The sequence below is a fragment of the Peromyscus leucopus genome, chromosome 18, assembly GCF_004664715.2.
Source record: "Peromyscus leucopus breed LL Stock chromosome 18, UCI_PerLeu_2.1, whole genome shotgun sequence".
NCBI classification, from domain to species: domain Eukaryota; kingdom Metazoa; phylum Chordata; class Mammalia; order Rodentia; family Cricetidae; genus Peromyscus; species Peromyscus leucopus.
Genome location: NC_051078.1, coordinates 40486323 through 40502885, shown reverse-complemented (window position 1 = coordinate 40502885; position 16563 = coordinate 40486323). Strand labels below are relative to the sequence as shown.

Below are 16563 nucleotides of genomic sequence, written 5' to 3'. Positions count from 1 at the left end.
GGTGCTAGAGTGTCTCCTTGTGCCTATAAGCTGTGAAACTGATGGAGGAATATACATTCCTGGAGGGTTAGAGATCTGAGGGAAATCACTAAGCAATCTCAGCTCCTCCCAGGGGGCTGCTCTCTAACCAGCTGTGTGCCACCGGGCAAATGACTTGCTCTTTTCTGAGCTTTGGTTTTCTCTGAAAAATGAGGGCATGTGTCTCTAAGGAGACTGTTTTTGTGCCTGTTATTCTTGATTTTCTTAGAGACACATCAGAGTTTGGGTGTAGTTTGAAGAGGCTTTTTGGCTGATTCTGATGGAGCTAGCTGATGTAATTCCTTCCTACTGTGTGTGCATAGGCACACGCGCGTGCACGCACGCACGCGCACAAACACACACACACACAGAGACAGAGACAGAGACAGACAGACTCCCAAGGGAAAGAAGCTTTGGTAGTACTATTATATGGTTCTAAATGACCAAAGCACTTATTCGCTGAAGATGACATTAGCATCTGCCATAGGAAATAGCCTTTAACAGACTGTTAAATGGGATTCCCTAAGGACTCCATTCAGCTCTAGTCACATTTTCCTGATTCTCCCTGGATGATCTCATGTCTTCTCAATAGCATCCAATATCATCTGATACCTCCGAGATGCATATATTTGGACCAGAGTACTTGTCCAAGTTCCAGATCACCTTAGCCAAGGCTTACATAATGTCTGCTCTTGGCTGTCTTGCTGGCATGTCTGACTCAAGATACTTACCTAGACCCACTTCTTCTCACTGATGTCACAGTTACCCACTTAGCGGTTCAAGTTCAGCAGTCACCCTGTACCCATTTATAACTCATGACACAGCCATTTCATCACCAAGTCTTATCGATTTTATCTCTTCACTACCCTGAATCTAACTACTTCTCTTTACAGATGTTGCCACCGTCCTCCAAGTCACCATCAATCTGCTTTCTTCTTAAGTACTGCAGCAGCCTTATAGATGAGTTCTCTCATCCATCCTTGCCTAATTTGTCACTGACATCAAAGATGTCTTTTAAAATGCATCGTGATCCTCCTGCCTCTGCCTCCTTCATCAAATCTTGCAGGCGTAGAGTCTGGAAACTGTTGAGCTGCCTGCAGGCTGCACACTATGCTCCAGGTTCCTAGTCTTTGCAAAACTGTCACCCATATGGGGTGGCCTTTGAGTCATTTCTGCTCCTGCAGGTAACCTCTCACTCATATTCCTGTATGTCAGCCCATAAAACTCATTGGTTGGACTTCGGGGGTTAAAAAACAAAAATGCATTGCGATCATCGTTTCCCGGATCCCTCTGGAAAAATCATCACGTGGCCAATACCTGCTCTGGCCACTCCTTATCTTGCGCCACCTCCCTCTGTCTCTGGGCCCTGCCACAGTGGATTTCTTTCTTCCTATTTCCAAACTGCCAATTTTCTAACAGTCTCATATAGAAACTCTTTGTCTGATAAATTCATGGTGCTTAGGTCTCGAGTTGTAGGGCAGGCAGCCATCTAAGACAGCAAAACCTGAATGATGGCACCCAGCCTCTTGAGTGTGGATGGGTACTGTGCATAGAAGGAATACCACTCCTGTGGCTAGGATACCCAACACTTGACCATGGGCTCACCAAAAGGGGGATTCTTCCAAATTACCCTGCACTAGTCAGATAAATCCTCACAAGAGAGTTTAGATGTAAGAAAGTGTCTCCTACGGGCCTTGAAACAAAGTGTTTCCATGTTGTGAGAAGGCCTAGGAGGACAAGAGATTCTGAGTAGCCTCTGGAAGCTGAGAAAAGTGCCTGGCTGACAGCCTACAAGAAAATGAAGCATTAGTCCAACAACCAAAAGGAACTAAATGATTGCATAAGAGGATCTTGAACCCCAGAAAGAGATGCAATCTAACTGACATCCTCAGGATGTCATTATGAGGATCCTGATTAGAGGATGTACCTAGTTGCACCCAGACTCCTGACCTTTGCAAACTATGGGAGCATAAACACAGGCTGCCTCAAGATTCTAGGACTGAAATAATCTCTTCTATGGTGATATAAAACCAACACACATTTTGGCAAATTATTGCTATAATAATACACTTCACTGTTATATCAATGATACTATTGTGTGCAGCTTTGCCCAAGTGATACTGGCAGTATATGAATGTTTCTAAGCAAGTGCTTACTGAGGACAATTGTTAAATTAATTTATGAACAGTTTGGGATCTATATGTCTGGTAGTTTTTTCACACTATTGACTACCTTGCTAAAACACTATTATTAGAAAAATATTAATTTTCTTGATATCACAAAGGTTTCAAGGTGGTTGAATTTATGGGTAATTAAGATAAACTCTCCTCTAGGTGACAACCAGGAAGTTTCCAGTGCTGAGGGGGTAAGGATAATGCTTTAGTTTTACCATCAAAGGTTCTCTGTAGGATACAATATAGTTGCTGCATCAACCCTGATGGCCCTCCACATCCAACTAGGAAATAGAGCATCAGGTATCTGAGACAATCAATATGTGGCTGGCTGAGTTTTGCCATAGAAACAAATAACCCCCTGGCTGTCACTGAGTAGAAGTGGTAGAATTGTCAATAAGGTAACATTAACCACAGACTTGAGCGACAGGTAATCCATATTTCAGTTATGGTGTCTGTGAAAAGTACACTCTTAATTTTGGAAATAGTGGACACACACACGTATTTGGGGGAAACTATATCATGTTTGTGTTTTATGTTATCACAAATAACAGACCTACTGATTAGCCTTCACAGTTAGGTTCCAATCAATAGCCCATGTGCTATTATGCTTTCTGTGAATGGGAGTAATGAACAGCTGTGAAACAAGCAAGACCCAGAAAGGACAGGAAAACTGGCATCCGCCACTACTGAGGAAGCAGTTTAAATCTGGAAATTCTTACTGAGGAAGTGGGAGCTGTCAACTCTCTTGTGCTTCTACCTCTCAGTGGGATATTGCTCTAAACCACAGGACACTACAGAGCATGTCGTATATTTTTACCAACTATTTTTACCTAAAAGCTATGAGAAAACTGTTATGAAATGGGGCTTCTATGATTTTTCTTTACAGAGCTATCTAACTGATAATTATAACTCAATTTACATTAACTCATTTTTCATTGGCATAATGAATATAGCTATGTTTACCTAGTTCACAGAGGATGTATAAATAATATGCAATACCACATTAATCTGAAATATAGAATAGATTTGAAACCATGGGGTGTACTAGTGGACTTGGAATCTGGCTCTCTTTCTCCTTGGTTCATATGGAAACATAACTTTCCAGCTAGCTACATGGGCTCGAGTTCCAGGCAATGTGCTTTGAGAGAACCTGCAAGAATCCTGTGTAAGTTCTATTACCCTGTTGCAGACAAAGGTGCCTAAATGAAGTTTCCATCATCTCTGGTCTCAGGGAGCAACAAAGAACAGCACCTACGGTCCACTCTATCACCCTGAAATTAAGCAGTGACTTCTTCCTGAAGCTTGGGATAACAAAGCCTTGAACTGACACATACAGACTTTGTATACATCTATGGGTCTGGGTGAGGTCACAGAGAGATGGAGATAAGTAAAGGGGACCCAAGATCAGGTTCAAAGATATCATAGTATTTAGATATTAAATAGAAGAAGGAGATGACCGAGAAGTTTAAGAAATATGCAGAGAAGAGACACACAAAAGAGCATGTGCTGTCTCTATGACCCAGACTTGAGGCTTTTCAAGAGGAGGTAAGCCTCTATTAGAGGAAAGCAAAGTGAAAGGGATGGACCGTGGAGCCTGGCTACATGACCTGGACAGAGGTAACCTCTAAGGAATATTGAAGGAGAATGAAACAGACACAGGACACTAGACACATCTTTTAAGTCATTTTTTCTGTGCATTGTAGGAGAGAAACAGAATGTTCATTAGGTTATGCGGTTATGAGATTTTTATTCCTAATGTACAAGCATCAGGAGCACATTCTTAATGACTGGATCGAGAAGCCACCATGAGGATGCAGGAGAAAGAGGAGACAAGTACAGGAGGAAAGTCCTTGAGAAGGTGAGATGAGAAGGGATTGGGGAGTCACAGGGGGGTTCTGGAATTATGGGCAGACATTCATACACAGCAGGACGAGGGGAGACAAAGGGTACAGGGGAGTTACCAAAGCTCCTGTCTGATTATGTTCATTTTTTTTTTATCACAGTATAGGCAAGGCTCTCAGCAGAACTTCAGCTAAGGATGCAGAGCATAAGGTAAGAAGATTAAAGAGGTCAGTGGACTACATGAAATAAGAGCCGGCTACTACATTCTATCCCCAGCATATCCAGACCAGTCACATGCCACCTAAGGAGAAATATCTGCCACACAACATTCTCTTTAAAATGCCTATCCCTTCTCCAGTACTCCCATCCACACTCTGTTTTAATTTTGCCGTATTATTTATCACCCTCTCACACACCACACCACTGGTGTATCACGCAGTCTATTGCCCACCGTCACACTCACTTGCCTGTGAGCAAGGGTGAGGCTTTTGGTGTTCACCGACATGTCCCAAGTGTCTACACTCATGCCAAGTGCTATATATTTACTGAATAACTCACACGAACAAGTAGATGAGCAGAAGAAGGAAGGAAGACATGAAGAGCAGGATGGAAGGGGCCAGGGAAAGAGGGAAATAGTGAGACATAAAGTTATTCAGTTGTGCAGGAGGAAAAGCAAAACTATGAGGCTCCCCAAGCATTCTTGGTGCCAGCTGAGGCTAGAGTCATGATTTAAAGTGAAGCATCTGGCATACACACACACACACACACACACACACACACACACACACACACACACATTCAGCCACACTTTAGCATCAGATACAGACAAAGAAGGTGACACTTAATCAAATTTAGTCAAGGCTTTCCCAGGCAAAGAAGCCAAAGCAACAAAGCAGTATGAGCGTTCAGGGGCTTACATGTGAGCAGGCTCAATGATGAACAATGGAACTGCACCTCAGTAACCAGGGAAACAAAATGATGCTTTCAAAATGTTCAGAATCATTCGCCAATAGGCTCGTTATCATATCCAGTTTACTTCCCAATGACTCTTAGAATATTTAAGCTCACACAAAGCAAGTTTTCAGCTCCAAGTACTAGCTCCCAGTATTACCGAGTTTAGTTATAATGCTTGGTTTCCTGAACATGATTTATTGCATTGCTGCACAGAGGCTTCAGGTGGAAAGAAGAAAAAGGTAAACCATGAACTAACATTCAGTGCCAACCTGCTGCTTGCTTTGCCAACCAAATACAGCACCCTGAGACAGACAGAATCAAGACTGGGAGTTATTCATTCAAGCGGAGTTTGCACTGAGAATTTAGGGTAGGAGACAGCTTCAGGCAATCGGGCAGTAGTAATGACTCAAACGGTTTATACCCTTTTAGAACTATAGTGTTGTCCACAAGTCACTGAATGAAGAAGTAGATTTCAGAAGACCCACGGGCACTGATTAGAGTCTGAGAAACTGAACCTAGGCAGCCTCAAATGAATGCTGAAGTGATTTACAGCTGCACAATCCAAAATAATATCCTAGCTGCACCAGGAGCCTTCAGACTGAGGACGAGGGGCCCCCAGGCACAACATACTGCGATTCTGGAACACTAATGGCCACAAGGTCTCACCATGTGTAATTTTCTTTCCTGCCAGCCGGCCTGCTAAGGTCAGGGGAATCACGGGCAGCATAGTTTCTTTCTTTCATCTACTGTTGTCCTGGCCTTCTATGAAGCTCTTTTTAATTTCAACATGTCTAGCAAAAAATGGGAATGGAAAATGGAACTGAAAAGCAAAAGACTCCACTGGGCAATAAACATCATATTCCCTGAAGACCATTCAAGGTCAGGATTCCTGTATGGGTAGTTTAGTCAAACTCTTAGCCTGAAATAAAGCTCTCGAGATGATTTTTTTTTAATTTAAATTGTAGTAAACAGAATGGGCTTTATTTGTAAAGAACACTTAGAGGAAACGAGTGAAAACTTGTGTTTGCCTGGTTCTCTCACTGGGACTTGGAAGAACAACTGTATCTGACCTGCATTATCATCACAGGAAAATGCGGAGTGAGCATAAATGATGTGACAGTCAAGAAGGAATGATACAGGGATGGTGGGAAACCTGTGTGGTCTTCCTGGGATTCACAGTCCCACTAGGAAGAGAGATGCAGCCCTGAGCCAGGATGACTAAATCTCAAGCTAATTGTGGCAAGTCTAATGTGTTTCCCCTCTGGAATCCCAATCCAAGGAGGTTAGTAATGTTCTTCCGTTAAGACCCACGGCACATTCTTTTAGCTTCTGGAAACTGTGTAATTCCCTTAGTGTTTTCAGGAGAAAAAAAAAAAAGAAAAACTTTTCAGATTACATTATCCTTTGTTTCTCTGTTGCAGCGAGAGCTCTGTAAACACGCTGTGCAGGCTGCACTTTCCGACAGTGGTTTGCATGTCATCTCACTCATCTGCAATCTTCCTGCACTCCATCAAGAGGTGGAATCTACGCTCTTCCCTCTGGATTCTGCCTCAGCCAGTACAGTCAAAGAAACGGCTCTGGCAACATGCTGCCAGAACGAGCATCAACCTTGGGATGCAGCCGCCATGTGACAAGGAAGCCCAAGCAGCCTGTGAGACGCATGCATGAGAAGAAAACAATACACACAGCCCGCAGCCCTGGCTGAGAGTTCAGCTCACATTCGTGCCTGGCCAGGGACCACTCTAGGACCTAGTGGGGCTGATCCAGGTTGTGTCCAGTGAAGCCAAGAGAAACCATCCCTGCTCATCCCTGCTCAACTGCAGATCTGTGAGCAAAACAAATGCCTGTTGTTTCAACCCACATATCTTGGAGTTGTTTTTATGCAACAAGAGATAACTGGGGCATTTACTCATTTTTGAGTCTCCAGTGCCTGGCAGAGGGCCTGGAATAGAACAGATTTGAAACATGCATTCATAAAGACTGCTACTCTAACACTGTAGGAGCAGCTGGGAGGGGTGAAGGGAACTCGATTTCATTCTGTGGGGCAGAGAACTGTCACCTTGTCTGTCTGCCACCCCCCCCCCCGTGACTGGCCAATTCCAGATGTTTCCTTATACAGACTTATGACTCCTGCCAATTCCCAAGTTGAAGGCTGGTGCTGAGGAAACCGAGCTCTGCTCTGGACAGAGACAATTAACTAAGGTTGGCGTCAGAACAATGGTGTGGGTGTCAGGAGGCACTCTGAGGGCGACTTACCCAGTGTGTCCAGGCAGAGACCCAGAACGAGATGGCCCTCTTAATCATCTCAAAGGGAGATGCTAGAGTTCATAGATCGTAGTGTGAAATATTGGGGTTTTCCAGAGATGGCTCTGGTACAGCCTCAGGTAAAGGGACATCTCCCCAGTCAGTTCTGTTAGGAGAAGGGCTTGTGGCATCTCTATGATGTCTGCTGCCATCTTGGCATGTCTCCTGCCACCCCCAGATGAACCCTCTTGGCTTTACTGGGGAGAAACCAGGGTCCTATTTCTAAGAATCTCCTTCTTCATGAGGTTCTTGGTTAGAGTTAGAGTCTACAGTGACAAGCACTCAGGCAGGATTTGGAAGCTGGAAAAGGAAAGCTCTTTCTACACCCAGTGGGATTCAGTTGTACAGGCAAATGTGAGGCTCAAAGCATCTCCAGTAGGTGTCTGGGACTCATGCACCCTGTGGCAGACACTCAAATCTGAAGTATCATTAGACTCCCTGACACTAGGTTTCAGGCTGAAGGGCCAGATGTGGCCTCCCTGATTTGGGTCCTGGCCTTCTACTCAGTGTCGCAGCATCTGCATGAAACGCTTTGTTACTGGAAGACAGAATAGCCAACTTTCCCAAATACTTTTTAACTGTAAGAGTCACTAGGGGAGAATTTCAGAAAGGAAACTTGGGGTACACAGTCAAGTGAAGGAGTAATTTACATATTGGAAATTAAGCGATGTGTCAGCAAAGGGCAGGTGAGGGTGAGATTGCACCCGGGTGGAGCCTCTCCAAAGGCTCCAACACTGCTCAAGAACTTAATTTGTCTCTTGCTCTGTACCCTGTAAGAGTTCTCCCAGTCTCCCAGATTGCAGCCAAATCCAGTTAGTTTCTCTATCTAAGCCCTCCTCCCCAGTCCAGCTCTACTGGTTTTTCCTACATTCGTATGTTAGGGAAACACAATAAGAGAGCAATCTCAATAGCTGCCTTCGAGAGTCAGGTTTATAAATGAGAATTTCCATCCTCTGTGTGTGCAATTCCCCCATTATCATAAAGACTTGCCTTGAACTCCCAAATGAAATGCTACTTCCTTATAGTTCTGTATGTTTCTCTGTAGCTTCACCACACCTGATACAATGTCTTGTTTCATATTTCACTATCCTCAATAATAGTGGACATTCGAGAGGTAGTTGATGAATGGAAAAGTGAATGAATGATTGCATCCAAAACCACAGTCATCAGATGACATTGGCTTCTCTTGAGCTAAGCCTTGACCCCCACCCACCCATCCTCCCAAAAGTTACCACTTTTGCAATTAAGACTTATCAGGCTTAAGTAATGAAGCTTCTGTTTAAATTTTCTACTTTTGAAAAATGATAAGCAAGACCATGGATGGACAGTTCTCCAGACTGCTTCAAAGCTTTTCTGTCTCTCTGTTCATTCATAAATAATTGGTGTCAATAATTGGTATACTTTGTACGGTTTTCGGCAGTTTAACCTAAGATGTAATTAAAGAAAAAGAGGAACAAAAGGATTCCACAAAAGGAAGACTTCAGTTCCTTTTGGATGCAGCAATATGATGCTCCCATGTGGTAAACATACACCAATGGAAAATGTGCTTTATCCCTTATAAGTCAGTTCAGAGCTCTGAGGGGATTCTTCCGATTGTGTTTCTTCTTCTGGGAAGTATATTATACAGTTTTGAATCCTCTACTGTGACTTGGAAAATGGACATTATTCTCCATTTAGTTGGGCTTTTTATGTTAAAAGGATACGAATGAGTCATGTGAAACTATGTATTGATTTAAGGGCATCTTTGGAGTAAATCAGTTCAAGGTAACTTTGTTCTGGTCATCTTGACCTGGCAATGGAAATGTTTTGATTCAACTTTTTTCCCCCTAAATAAACAAAAGCAGTTAAGGTCCTGAGAACTTTAAACTGAACTCAGAAATTAAACCGGAAATCAGAGGCAGAGGAGAAGAGGAAGAAGAATCACTGTCCCCATTACCGTTTTAATGGAACAGCCTAAAGAAGCTGATAGAACAATGCTGTTTCTGTGTGTTAATGTGGGAGGGCAGGAAGTGGACTGGGTACTGGTAGAGAGCTGCCATTTGATACATTATTGTCTGAGACATGACATCTTCTACTTTTCCTAGACACAGGTTAGGGACTCGCATCCCAAGAAATGATGGGGACAAGGATGAATGCCTGAAAAATCCAGCCAAATGGTTGAACAGTGAATGAAGCCATGTCCTTCTTAATAATGAATGGCATCATTGCCTATGATTAGGCACTTAATCTATGCCAGACTCTCCTAGCAGGAATAGAATAGAGGACTCAGAATTCACTTTATTTTCAGAAGAGTTTCATAGAATTACATGCTAATTAATAATGAAGAAATTGAAAGGCAGCTGTGCTCACCATTATACCCACCTAGGTTAAAAACCTTACCCAATTACTTACTTAGTAAGTGGTACAGAGGTAAGCAGATCCAAATCTCAGTTGCTGGGCTTGAGAGGCCATTCCTAACTTAGATCCTATTCTTTTCCTCAAATAACTAGGCTCTTTTCTTCTGAATCAATTGTCTTCTGTTCCATTGTTTAAACCAGTTGGTCCCCTGGACCGTAGAATGGTTTCATCCACCTTTAATTCCTCTCAGTACCTCATAAACACAACAACACACCACAAAATATTGGATCAGTTGTTTAACTTGGTGATTTTTAGCCAAGGTCAACCCTTCCTGACCCTGTCACTTCTTACCAGGACAAGTAAGAATGCTTAGAGACTCAGAGTAGGTGTTACTAGCACCAGCAACGGAGAGACCACAGCTGCTGCTAAACATCCTACAGTGTATAAGACCCACAACAAAGAATTATGCAGCCCCAAATGTCTCTAACACTGGAAAACCCTAGGACTGAACTGACTAGTGTTACTTCAACACAATCATAGAACGTAGCTATTTACTGGGTTGGAGAGATGGCTCTGTAGATAGAAGTTTCCCTGTGTCCTGGCTGGCCAGTGGTCAGGACAAATCTCTCCTACTCGCGTCCCCCAAGTAAACACACAGAGGCTTATATTAATTATAACTTCTTGACCATTAGCTCAGGTTTATTATGTTTACCCACGTAGCTTGATACCTTTTCTCAGTTCTGCCTTGTCATCTTGCTTCCTCTGTGTCTGACTGGTGACTCCTGACTCAGCCTTCCTATTCCCAGCATTCTCCTCATCTGCTCACCCCACCTATACTGCCTGCCTGGCTACTGGCCAATCAGCATTTTATTTATCAACCAATCAGAGCAACACATATTCACAGCATACAGAAAGACATAGCATACAGAAAGACATCCCACAGCATGGTTCAGTGACTTAGAGTACATACTGCTTTTACAAAAGACTAGGGTTCAATTCCCAGAACCTACAGAGTAGCTCACAACCATCTGTAATTCCAGTTCCAGGGTATCTAACACCCTTTTCTGACCTCTGCTAGCACCGGGTAAAAATGTGGTGCACATACATATATGCAGACACATCATTCACACGTATAAAGTAAAATAAACAAATCTGAAAAGTAAATAAATAGAAATCAGCTATCCATAATATTTTGTACCAAATTCAAACTTCCACAGCTAAGCACTAGAGTAAGTCTCTAAGATAAAAAAACCCAGTAAGATAGAATTTTCTCTTAAAGAAATTACATAAGCCATATGGGGTCCTTAACTCTAAAGTATAGTATTCTAAATGTAGGAGAAAAAATTAGCAGATTAAAACTGAATCCATGCCCATCTCCATTGCTCCTGTTCTCCTTATGTTCAGCTAAGATCCCCTGAGTTATGCAGTTGTTAAGACTGCTACACAGGTTGTCCGGATACTATGGATTTGGCAATTCTGGTGTCAATACCAGTGGTAACAGGTGCTTTAGTTGCGCTGCCCAGATGGGTTGGAAAAATGAACAGCACCCACCACCTCCACATCTGTCATCCAGTGACTGCCAATGGAACTCTTTCCTTAAAAGTGCCCCAGGTTTCTTGTATACTTTCTTACAGCTTCCTTATTGGATCAGGTGGAAGTCCATGTCCAGTTGAAACCCTACGTGGTTCATCTTTTCTCTCCTTTAGAGACTGTTCCAATAACCAACAGCTTTGGCAAGTTTCTAAAGATAACCCACCTTCCTTCATCACAGGGCTCTTCATGAGCCATATCACAACATGGTGTCTTACTCCTCGTGGTTTGAATAAGAATGACACCCAGAGGCTCCTTTATTTGAATGCTTAGTTGTCAGGGAGTGGCACTACTTGAAAGGATTAAACGGATTAGGAGGCGCCCTAGCCTTGTTGGAGGAAGTATGTCACCTGGGGTGGGCTTTGAGGTTTCAAAAACTCATGCTAAGCCCAGAGTCTCTTTCTCTCTCTGCATATGGATCATGATGACCATGATGATGCTTCAGTGCCTGCCTGCATGCCGCCATGCTCCCTGCCATAATGGACTCACCCTCTGAAACTGTAAGCAAGCCCCCAATTAAATGCTTTCTTTTATAAGAGCTGCCTTGGTCATGGTGTCTCTTTACAGTAATAGAATAGTAATAGTAATAGTAATAGTAATAGCCTGCTGAGATAGAATCTCATATGTCATAATGTAACTGTAACATTGACATTGGTTGGCCATAGCCTATTATGGCATTGTCATTTTCTATTAGTTAGGAATATACCATGGGCCCTGCCCCTGCACTTGAGGGGCAGGAATTATGTAAAGGTGTGAAAAGGAAGCAAGAATCATAGATCTTCAGGTGTGTCTGCCATGAGTCCTAAAAATGTCTATATCATCTATGAAATTACAATTTCATGTATCACTTGATGATATTTATGAATTAAAAATCAATATCATTTCCCATAAGCATGAGACAATTAAAGAAACATCCTGGCGGAGCAGGGGAGGAACCCAATGTTTTAGGATAAAAACTAGAGGAAAAATAAGTATGAAAATAATTGAAGACATGCTATCGTGTATCCCATATGTGGGGGTCACTTAATCCTCTTATCATTTCTTGGAGTAATGGGAGAAATCCACAGAGTCTATTTTAGAGGAAAATGAATTTATTAGGAACTCACAAGATAGAGTAAAGAAATTTGTTGCAGGATCCTGGAAGGGTGAGGCATGGTCCAGTGCTGTTCTCTGGAGAGCTCTGCCCTGGTCCGTCCCAGCATCCAAAACCACGAGGTAGCAAAGAGAGAGCCTTGTACATGCATCCCAGGTCTTAAGTGTCCCAGTGGCCATGCCCCAGGGGCATGTACCTCCAGGCCATAGGCAGGTGCAACAGTTACCTGCGACCTCACTAGGGGTGGTGCTTCAGGGCATGTCAAGAACAGCTACCCACTACAGTGGAGTATTATCCTACCTTCATTATCAAATGTGTGAAATTGAGACTCAGAAAGTCTGCATAGCTTAGTTGTCCACTACCACTCAGCTCTGCCTCAACTGCACCATGAGACAAAGCCACAACTACTAGAGGCCAAAAATGCACATGATGTACAGTCTGGAGGGTTCCTGGCATTGCTGTGCACTCTAATTTCCTTGGTTCTTTTTCTACCTGTAACCCTAGCTGTCTTCTCAGACAGCCTCCTAACCTCCTTGACCTTGACATTCACAGGGAACATAGGTGTTTGTCTCTTCCTATCCTGAGGAAGGTTACCATTTGTTCTGAATCATCTCAACTAATAGAGGGTATGATAGTCTGTGCTTACAAATGTGTGAAAATCTCAATAATAGTATTTCTATTATCATTTCAAGGAGAAATATATAATATACTCAGTCCTGAATGTGCATGTATTCCTTTATTTATTGCAGCCAGATATTTTTATTCTGAGAGACTGGCAAACTCAGAAACTGTCTTAACCAGTTTCTTTATTTTGTGTATTTTAGATTTTAACTTTTAAGGTTATTATTTTATTTATTGTTATTATTTTCTCGTGTGTGGGGGAGAGGGGGAGAGAGGAAGAGAGAGAGAGAGAGAGAGAGAGAGAGAGAGAGAGAGAGAGAGAGAGAGAGAGAGAGAGAGAGAGAGAGAATGCCTTGGCTTGCACATGCGGGTCAGAAGACAAGATTTGTGGAAGTTGGTTCTCTCCTACAAAATGTTGTGTGTTCTAGGGATTGAACTCAGGTAGATACCTTTAGCCTCTAAGCCAGCTCACTGGCATCCATTTTAGTTCAAAAGGCTTACTATGCTCATCAATATGGAGGGTAATATATTTGAGTGTTACTCTGAGGATAGGGTACTGTGCGGGAAGTGAAGGGGTGGTTAGCTATGAGCACAGAGAGGACATCCTTAGGTTCCCAGAATATCGTATCCGTGTGCACATACAGGGAAGGGCCGTGCTGTGGGAGGAGCTTGCGGTCATTCTTTGCCTATTACTTCAAACACACATCTCCATACGTCTCTTCATTCTCCCGTACGCCAACATCCCCTTGCAAATGGACACACAGATTAGCATGAAGGCAGCACTTATTTCTGCCATCTTAAATAAAAAAAGAACTTTTCCTTGATTAGATTTCTCCGCTATACACTAACATGAAAGACCTCCTGGAAACAGCTGCTTCTATCTGTTGTCTCCGTTAACCTCCAGCCTGAGCTGGAGCTGCAGCCTCAGCCTTGGTTTAGTCCTTGGCCTTTGGTTGGCAGCATATAGCCCTTGGCCATACAGCACAAATCTGCTTCCCAAGCTTGGGGTAGGCTATGAAAGCAAATCAGAAGAGTCTGTGGTTGGGTTCCTTTAGCATCCTGGGCTTAACCTCCACATGCTTTACAAGGGCCTTGATAAGCTTGTCATACACACTCATTGCCTTTGAATTGTTTGAGTGTGCGTGTGTGCATGCATATGTGTGTGTGTGTGTGTGCGCGCGGGCACACGTGTATATCCTTCCTGTTGTGGTTCTTGGAAAAATGCAGGCTCCTCAGAACCTTGGAGTCAGGTCCCTTAAGAGAGTCCTATCTTGGTGACTCAAATGTCTTGATGCCATTTTGGAGACTGGTTGTATGTGTTGTACTTCTCAGGTCTGGCGATGTCTGAGGAGTTATCTGCAGCTGTCAAAGCAGCTAGGACCTGAAAATCCTTCAACGATAATCTCACCTTCATTTCTCCAGTGAAATGTCTTTTTTGGTTCACTTAGACCCTACACCAATAACCCAATGGCTGGCATTCCACTTTGATCTTTATTCCAACAGGATAAACAGCATCTATTCCTAGCTCCCTTCTGAAATATTTATTCCCAGGCACCACAGCCACTAGGTTTTCAGTCTAATTCTCTTTAGACTCCTTACTTTTTGTCTCTGGCTCCTCTTTATTGTCCACATTTGAAACACTCCTGTGTCCTGTGCTTCATTTTTGGGCCTGGTCTCTCTTTGCAGTCATTCTTTTTGGGGACCTTTTCCAAGTATACACTTCTAGCCTGGACTTCTTGTCAAACTCTAGGCTCTTCTATCCGATGTCTCCACTGGAATGTCACAGACTTAATAAGGTTACAGACTTGTACAGTGAGATCTGCTCTTTCCTGCATCCCTGTAAATGGCAAAACCTTTCTTCTGATTTCACAAACAGAATGTAGCATAAGACTGAGTGCCCCCTCTCCATATGTATATATATATATATATATGAATGATATATCAACAGGGTCTCTCTACATAGGTCTGGATAGCCTAGAACACATCATGTAGGCCAGGCTGACCTTGAAATCACAGAGATCCACCCGCCTCTCCCTCCTAAGTGCTGAGATTAAAGGCGTTTGCTACCACGCCTGGCTGACTTTTCTCAAACTGTTTATTCAATCTGTCTGCATTTTCAGCAGCTCTACTTTTGAGCCGTCTCACTATGATCTCTGGTAAATGCTTGGCCAAGAAGCCATTATCTCTTTCTTAGATTTTTACAACAAATCTTCTAGATTCCCCACCATGCCACCCTGCCCGCCCCCATCCTCATCTGAGCAGGCAGCCAGCCAGAGTGAGTTCAGAAACAGAAAACAGAACTCTATATTCTTCTGATAAAAGGTTTTTCAGAGTGAGTTCAGAAACAGAAAACAGAGCTCTACATTCTTCTGATAAAAGGTTTCTAAGACCTCCCATGTCACTCAGATAAAAGCTCAATTTCCCCCACCGCTGCTAGGTTTTAATGTCGCTGGGTTTCCATCTTTTGCCTTGCTCAATTAACTCCAGTCATAGTGGCCTCATCGCAGTTTTCTCAACGTACCAGACATGTTCCTGTCTCAGGGCCTTTTCACTTACTCTTCTGTCTGTCTGAAAGAAAGGCTCACCTTGGCAACTTCTAAAAAATTTCAAGCCCTTCCCAACACATCCTTCTTTCTTTCCCTTGCAAGTATTTCACGTATTTGCTTATTTACTCTGTGTTTGATTCTCCCATAAGCAAGGACTCTTATCTTTATTCATTGCTGAGTTCCCAGTACTCACAGCAGGGCCTGTCACATGGTGGGTGTACAAACAATGTTTGTTGAATCAGTATTTCCCAGATGCTTTTATTTATACAATTAGAATTATTTTATAATTATTTTAATGATAGGGGTCTTCTCTCAGGTCCCACATGACTAATGGGGCCAGAAGAGGGGGCATGTCTCATGAATACAACTGTTGCTTACATGTTCTAAGGATTTCAAGGTATCCACAAGTCAAGCAATAAGGGAAAAGATGTGTCCTTAAAAACGATGATTCAAAGACATAGCAAAGGATCAATAAGAAATAGAATTAAACATGAAAAACTATAAATTAATAATATGAGCAGATTTTTTAAAAGGGAGTAACTTTAAATAGACAGATACAAAAATAAATTAACTTGGACTTTCTCTGATGTTGAGAATGTTGCTATTAAGTGCTTACTCTAGATAATATGAGGTTATAGTTACTGAATATTGAAGACCCAGGATGTGGAGACCTTGACAAAGATTTAAAGATTAAATTTTTATAATATGTCATCACATGTATCATGAATTAAAGATGTTCACTTGTTTGGTGTATTTACATGTGTGTACATATGCATGTGGACATGGTCAATGTTGGTGTATGTTCAGTCACTCTCCACTGTATTTTTTGAGATGGTCTCTTCCAGCCCACCAATTAGCTATTGGCTAGATTAGCTGGCCAGCAAGCTCTGGGGATACACTTGTCTCTGCTCTTTCCCCCATCAGCATTGGGGTTACAGATGCACAGTCATGCCCAGCTTTTTACAGGACTGCTGGGGATCCGAACTCAGGTCCCCATGCCTGCACGGCAAACACTTGCGCCAGCTCCAAGGATTCTCCTATGTTTCTAGACATCCGACCTTAACAGAGATAGAGATTCTTATAT

At 42.8% G+C, this 16563-nt stretch overlaps 1 protein-coding gene across 3 annotated transcripts in view; it reads right to left on the bottom strand.

The window, feature by feature from the left end:
* Ano4 (anoctamin 4) overlaps nucleotides 1-16563 on the bottom strand; it is a 395425-nt gene that overhangs the window by 139376 nt on the left and 239486 nt on the right. The window lies entirely within an intron of this gene.